This window comes from Calonectris borealis, unplaced genomic scaffold, assembly GCF_964195595.1.
Source record: "Calonectris borealis unplaced genomic scaffold, bCalBor7.hap1.2 HAP1_SCAFFOLD_172, whole genome shotgun sequence".
NCBI classification, from domain to species: Eukaryota; Metazoa; Chordata; class Aves; order Procellariiformes; family Procellariidae; genus Calonectris; species Calonectris borealis.
Window position 1 is genome coordinate 50001 of NW_027441558.1, and position 7500 is coordinate 57500.

Consider the following 7500-nt stretch of genomic DNA (forward strand, 5'->3'; position numbering starts at 1 on the left):
CACACAGCCCGGTTCGGTAAAGAAGCCCGAGGAACCCCTTCGCTCGGGGCAGCAGGACAACACCTCGCATGCGACGGGAAGCGAAGTGGAAAGGAGACCGCCCGGCCTGAACACCGGACACCGCCGTGGCTCCCTGTTACGGGGAGCACGGAAGAGCCGGCCCGCCGGGGGCCCTCTCCGACGCGACCCGAAAGGCCTCATCGATCAGGAAGGGAAAGGGGAGAGGAGAGACGGAAAGGAAGCACGGGCCCCACGGCCACGGTCCTGGGACAGCGACGGCCGCGCGCGCTCGCCGCCGCCCCGGGCGGGGCGGGCGGCAGAACGCGGGGCTCTGCGTGCGAGCGAGAGGGCAGCGTCTGCGGAGAGCCGCAACGGCGGCCTGGTCACCGGCAGAGCCGGCCCGCCGTGAAGCGTCTCCGACGCGCCCTGGGTGCCACCTCGATCGGGAGAGGAAGCGCGGGCCCCACGGCCACGGTCCTGGGACAGCGACGGCCGCGCGCGCTCGCCGCCGCCCCGGGCGGGGCGGGCGGCGGAACGCGGGGCTCTGCGTGCGAGCGAGGGGGCAGCGTCTCCGGAGAGCCGCAACGGCGGCCTGGTCACCGGCAGAGCCGGCCCGCCGTGAAGCGTCTCCGACGCGCCCAGGAACACCTCTGCAGGCGCTGCCTGCGGGTCTGGGTCGACTGAAGGGGGGGAGCGGGAGGTGCCGCCGGCCACCCGCTCCGCGCATCGATTCCCTTGAGCGAGGTCGACGGGACCGAGGGAAAGCCGCGGCAGGCTCGACTCCCCCGGTCTTCCAGCGTTCGAGTGCCGGCCACCGGTACCGGTCTTTGCCCTGCGCCCCGGGGAACCGCTTACCCCGGGGGAGGAGAAGGCCGAAGAAGACTAAGAGGCACCGCGCCTCACCCGTGCCATCCCCGGGTAACGGGGGCCGGGAAAAGCCGCTCAAGGCTCGACGCCCGCGGCCACTTGCCTTCGGCTGCCGGCCGCAGGGACCGGCCGCCCTTTTCTTCCCGCTTGCGCGGGCTCCAGCTTAGGGCTGGAGAAGTTTGGAAGGGCGAGGCGCCGCCACCTCGCCCGTACGAGTGCAGACCTTCCCAGCGAGCCCTCCTGCTACCAGGACTCGCGCCAGCAAAAAAGAGGACGAGGCGCCGCCGCCCCGCCTGCACCATCACCGGGCCCTCGGGGGCCGGGGCAAGCCGCGGCCGACTCGAGACCCCCCGGCTGTCTGCATTCGGCTGCCGGTGTTTCTGCCCGCTTCGCGGGCTCCAGCTTAAGGCCGGAGAAAAAGGACAAGGCGCCGCCACCTTGCCCGTCTCCATCACACGGCCCTCGGCAGCCGGCGGCAGCCCTGGTGGGCTGGGCACTCGCGGGCACCTCTGCCCCGGAACGGTGCCAGCACCCGCCTTTGCCATCATCGGGCCCCCCGGGGCCGAGGGAGGCTCGGCTCCCCCGGCCTTCCAGCGTTCGAGTGCCGGCGACCGCCACCGGCCGCCGGTCTTTGCCCTGCCCCGCGGGGAACCGCTTCTCCCGGGGGAAACGAGGACGAGGCGCCGCCGCCTCGCCTGCACGCCGCAGTCCCGTCACCGGGCCCGCCTGACACCACCAGCTGCCCGCGGAGGGCTCGCACCGGTGAAAACGGGACGCCGCCGCCCCGCCTGCGCCGTCAGTTGGGCCCTCGGGGGGCCGGGGGGGGAAGCCGCGGCAGGCTCGGCACCCCCCGGCCGTCTGCGTTCGGCTGGCCGGGAGCCGGCCGCCGCTCTCTCCGCCCGCTTCGCGGGCTCCAGCTTAAGGCTGGCACAAAGGGACGAGGTGCCGCCAACCTCGGTCGTCCCACCAACCGGGCCCTCTGGAGCCGGGAGTAAGCCGCGGCAGGCTCGACGCCCCCCGGCCGTCTGCCTCCGGCAGTGACCTTCACCATCACTGGGCCCCGGCTGGGTGCGTTCGAGTCTTTGCCCTGCCCTGCGGGATCCGGCCTTATGCCTCGTGCCGGTCGGCAACGGCCGCCGGAGCCGGCCGCCGGCTCCGGCTCTCCGCAGCTCCCGACCCCTCGGACACGCTGGGCTGGCTTGTCGGGCAAGCGCTGGGAGATGGCCGGACCGAAGAGACTGGAAGCTGGGCCGGACCACCGAGGGAACCGCCACGACGGCCGCCGAGCACCCCACTTTGCTGGCAGAACCGCGGGCCTTGCAGCCGCTGACGAGCGCTGCTCTGGAGACGAGTCACGCCTCGCTCCTATAGTACGGACCGGCACGTCCCCGCCGCCGGCAAGCTCCAAGAGCGGCGCCTCTGCGCACCGGGGAGGCGCGCCAACCACGCCGACTTTTACGATGACGTAACTGGAGGCAGCGAAAAACAGCGACCCCTTCGGCAGCTCCGACGAAGCAGCGGGGACAACACGTCTACCCCTCGGCCCCGGCAAGGCGACCAAGTCCCGCCGGAGCCGGGTAGACTTGGCCGCCCTTATCGCCGGACGCTACGCAACCAACAACCCGCGGTCGCCGGGTACCGCAGGCGGCCCCACGGGCTCCGAAAAGGGGTAGACCTGACGGCCGCCGCCGAGCCCGGAGCCGGGTAGACCTGACGGCCGCCGGCGGCCCCGGAGCCGGGTAGACCTGACGGCCGCCGGCGGCCCCGGAGCCGGGTAGAGCTGACGGCCGCCGCCGGCCCCGGAGCCGGGTAGAGCTGACGGCCGCCGGCGGCCCCGGAGCCGGGTAGACCTGACGGCCGCCGGCGGCCCCGGAGCCGGGTAGACCTGACGGCCGCCGGCGGCCCCGGAGCCGGGTAGACCTGACGGCCGCCGGCGGCCCCGGAGCCGGGTAGAGCTGACGGCCGCCGGCGGCCCCGGAGCCGGGTAGAGCTGACGGCCGCCGGCGGCCCCGGAGCCGGGTAGACCTGACGGCCGCCGGCGGCCCCGGAGCCGGGTAGACCTGACGGCCGCCGCCGGCCCCGGAGCCGGGTAGACCTGACGGCCGCCACCGGCCCCGGAGCCGGGTAGACCTGACGGCCGCCGCCGGCCCCGGAGCCGGGTAGACCTGACGGCCGCCGGCGGCCCCGGAGCCGGGTAGACCTGACGGCCGCCGGCGGCCCCGGAGCCGGGTAGACCTGACGGCCGCCGCCGGCCCCGGAGCCGGGTAGACCTGACGGCCGCCGCCGGCCCCGGAGCCGGGTAGACCTGACGGCCGCCGCCGGCCCCGGAGCCGGGTAGACCTGACGGCCGCCGCCGGCCCCGGAGCCGGGTAGACCTGACGGCCGCCGGCGGCCCCGGAGCCGCGTAGACCTGACGGCCGCCGCCGGCCCCGGAGCCGGGTAGAGCTGACGGCCGCCGGCGGCCCCGGAGCCGGGTAGACCTGACGGCCGCCGGCGGCCCCGGAGCCGGGTAGACCTGACGGCCGCCGGCGGCCCCGGAGCCGGGTAGACCTGACGGCCGCCGGCGGCCCCGGAGCCGGGTAGACCTGACGGCCGCCGGCGGCCCCGGAGCCGGGTAGACCTGACGGCCGCCGGCGGCCCCGGAGCCGGGTAGACCTGACGGCCGCCGGCGGCCCCGGAGCCGGGTAGACCTGACGGCCGCCGGCGGCCCCGGAGCCGGGTAGACCTGACGGCCGCCGGCGGCCCCGGAGCCGGGTAGACCTGACGGCCGCCGGCGGCCCCGGAGCCGGGTAGACCTGACGGCCGCCGCCGGCCCCGGAGCCGGGTAGACCTGACGGCCGCCGCCGGCCCCGGAGCCGGGTAGAGCTGACGGCCGCCGGCGGCCCCGGAGCCGGGTAGAGCTGACGGCCGCCGCCGGCCCCGGAGCCGGGTAGACCTGACGGCCGCCGGCGGCCCCGGAGCCGGGTAGACCTGACGGCCGCCGGCGGCCCCGGAGCCGGGTAGACCTGACGGCCGCCGGCGGCCCCGGAGCCGGGTAGACCTGACGGCCGCCGGCGGCCCCGGAGCCGGGTAGACCTGACGGCCGCCGGCGGCCCCGGAGCCGGGTAGACCTGACGGCCGCCGGCGGCCCCGGAGCCGGGTAGAGCTGACGGCCGCCGGCGGCCCCGGAGCCGGGTAGACCTGACGGCCGCCGGCGGCCCCGGAGCCGGGTAGACCTGACGGCCGCCGGCGGCCCCGGAGCCGGGTAGACCTGACGGCCGCCGGCGGCCCCGGAGCCGGGTAGACCTGACGGCCGCCGGCGGCCCCGGAGCCGGGTAGACCTGACGGCCGCCGCCGGCCCCGGAGCCGGGTAGAGCTGACGGCCGCCGGCGGCCCCGGAGCCGGGTAGAGCTGACGGCCGCCGGCGGCCCCGGAGCCGGGTAGAGCTGACGGCCGCCGGCGGCCCCGGAGCCGGGTAGAGCTGACGGCCGCCGGCGGCCCCGGAGCCGGGTAGAGCTGACGGCCGCCGGCGGCCCCGGAGCCGGGTAGACCTGACGGCCGCCGGCGACCCCGGAGCCGGGTAGACCTGACGGCCGCCGGCGGCCCCGGAGCCGGGTAGAGCTGACGGCCGCCGGCGGCCCCGGAGCCGGGTAGACCTGACGGCCGCCGGCGGCCCCGGAGCCGGGTAGACCTGACGGCCGCCGGCGGCCCCGGAGCCGGGTAGACCTGACGGCCGCCGGCGGCCCCGGAGCCGGGTAGACCTGACGGCCGCCGGCGGCCCCGGAGCCGGGTAGACCTGACGGCCGCCGGCGGCCCCGGAGCCGGGTAGACCTGACGGCCGCCGGCGGCCCCGGAGCCGGGTAGACCTGACGGCCGCCGGCGGCCCCGGAGCCGGGTAGAGCTGACGGCCGCCGCCGGCCCCGGAGCCGGGTAGAGCTGACGGCCGCCGGCGGCCCCGGAGCCGGGTAGACCTGACGGCCGCCGGCGGCCCCGGAGCCGGGTAGACCTGACGGCCGCCGGCGGCCCCGGAGCCGGGTAGACCTGACGGCCGCCGGCGGCCCCGGAGCCGGGTAGACCTGACGGCCGCCGCCGGCCCCGGAGCCGGGTAGACCTGACGGCCGCCGGCGGCCCCGGAGCCGGGTAGAGCTGACGGCCGCCGGCGGCCCCGGAGCCGGGTAGAGCTGACGGCCGCCGCCGGCCCCGGAGCCGGGTAGACCTGACGGCCGCCGGCGGCCCCGGAGCCGGGTAGACCTGACGGCCGCCGGCGGCCCCGGAGCCGGGTAGACCTGACGGCCGCCGGCGGCCCCGGAGCCGGGTAGACCTGACGGCCGCCGCCGGCCCCGGAGCCGGGTAGACCTGACGGCCGCCGGCGGCCCCGGAGCCGGGTAGACCTGACGGCCGCCGCCGGCCCCGGAGCCGGGTAGACCTGACGGCCGCCGGCGGCCCCGGAGCCGGGTAGAGCTGACGGCCGCCGCCGGCCCCGGAGCCGGGTAGACCTGACGGCCGCCGGCGGCCCCGGAGCCGGGTAGAGCTGACGGCCGCCGGCGGCCCCGGAGCCGGGTAGACCTGACGGCCGCCGGCGGCCCCGGAGCCGGGTAGACCTGACGGCCGCCGGCGGCCCCGGAGCCGGGTAGACCTGACGGCCGCCGGCGGCCCCGGAGCCGGGTAGACCTGACGGCCGCCGGCGGCCCCGGAGCCGGGTAGACCTGACGGCCGCCGGCGGCCCCGGAGCCGGGTAGAGCTGACGGCCGCCGGCGGCCCCGGAGCCGGGTAGACCTGACGGCCGCCGGCGGCCCCGGAGCCGGGTAGAGCTGACGGCCGCCGGCGGCCCCGGAGCCGGGTAGAGCTGACGGCCGCCGCCGGCCCCGGAGCCGGGTAGACCTGACGGCCGCCGGCGGCCCCGGAGCCGGGTAGACCTGACGGCCGCCGGCGGCCCCGGAGCCGGGTAGACCTGACGGCCGCCGGCGGCCCCGGAGCCGGGTAGACCTGACGGCCGCCGGCGGCCCCGGAGCCGGGTAGACCTGACGGCCGCCGGCGGCCCCGGAGCCGGGTAGACCTGACGGCCGCCGGCGGCCCCGGAGCCGGGTAGACCTGACGGCCGCCGGCGGCCCCGGAGCCGGGTAGACCTGACGGCCGCCGCCGGCCCCGGAGCCGGGTAGACCTGACGGCCGCCGGCGGCCCCGGAGCCGCGTAGACCTGACGGCCGCCGCCGGCCCCGGAGCCGGGTAGACCTGACGGCCGCCGGCGGCCCCGGAGCCGGGTAGACCTGACGGCCGCCGGCGGCCCCGGAGCCGGGTAGACCTGACGGCCGCCGGCGGCCCCGGAGCCGGGTAGACCTGACGGCCGCCGGCGGCCCCGGAGCCGGGTAGACCTGACGGCCGCCGCCGGCCCCGGAGCCGGGTAGACCTGACGGCCGCCGGCGGCCCCGGAGCCGGGTAGACCTGACGGCCGCCGGCGGCCCCGGAGCCGGGTAGACCTGACGGCCCCTCCGTGCTCCGGGTCCGGCTGGACCGGGCTGCCGCCGTCTCCCGTCCGGGGGGTGTGTGGGGAGGTGGGGAACCGGGGGGGTGATTCGAGATTTAAGCGGGTCTGATACAAGGGCCACCCTGTCCCCGTCTTCCTGCCCGCGGTGGGCGATGGGGAGTGGGGGCATGCGTGCGTGTGCGTGCGTGTGGGCGTAATTCCCCCACCCCCCGCCCGTTTCTGGGATTTAAAGGGCTTTTAATGCAGGAGAGCGAGCACTGCGTCACACAAGAGTTATTGTCCGTATCGGTTTCCGTAGGGAAAAAGAAATCAATCAAATTCTGGTAAAATTAATTTTCTTTTAGCACGGCTAGGTGGACGATACCCCCGGAAAAATAAAACGGGGCCGATTGGAGAATCTCGATAACGCTCGACCTGCTTTGTTAAGACGCGTGTACAAATACTCCTCAATCCCCTGCGCACCAAGAACTGACCCCGGGTAAATTAAGGTCAAGGTCAAGTGACTAGCGATTCGGTGACCGACGTTTCTATCCCTCGCTTAGGACCGAGGTATTCGACGACGATGAATGAATTCCTTCGTGCGGAAATGAAGGAAATGAATCGACGTTAAAAATTAAGGAAGACTTAATTTATCGAACCAATGAAATAAACCATTGGGTTCATTGAAGAGATCCCAAAACATAAACATGGCTATGGACACATCAATAACGAAGGATCGGATTTCTTTACCAAATCTGCATTCCTCTCTTTCGGGCACGCCAAGAGGTGACGGACGGGAAAGGGAGAGAGAGGGAAGGTGGGGCCGATGAGTACCTGTTAGTAATTACTGTTAATTCTTTAATAAAGACGGCTGTAATAGATAAATTTGGCAAGAGTACGTGCAAGAGTTAGTTGTAAATTAAATGAAAATGTGAAGGGTCGCTTATCACCTTTTGAATTAACAATTTGCGCCCGAGGTACCAATCGATGATTACATACATACGTACGTACGTACCTACGTACGTACCTACATACACACATAAATAAAAGTTAAAAAAAAAAAAAAGAATAAACGCGGGGGGACGGGGGACGGCACCCCAACACCGGGCGGGGGAGGCCAGGTCTACCCCCGGGCGCCGGAGACTGCCGCCGCCTGCGGCGTGGGAGGCCAGGTCTACCCCCGCGGCGGGG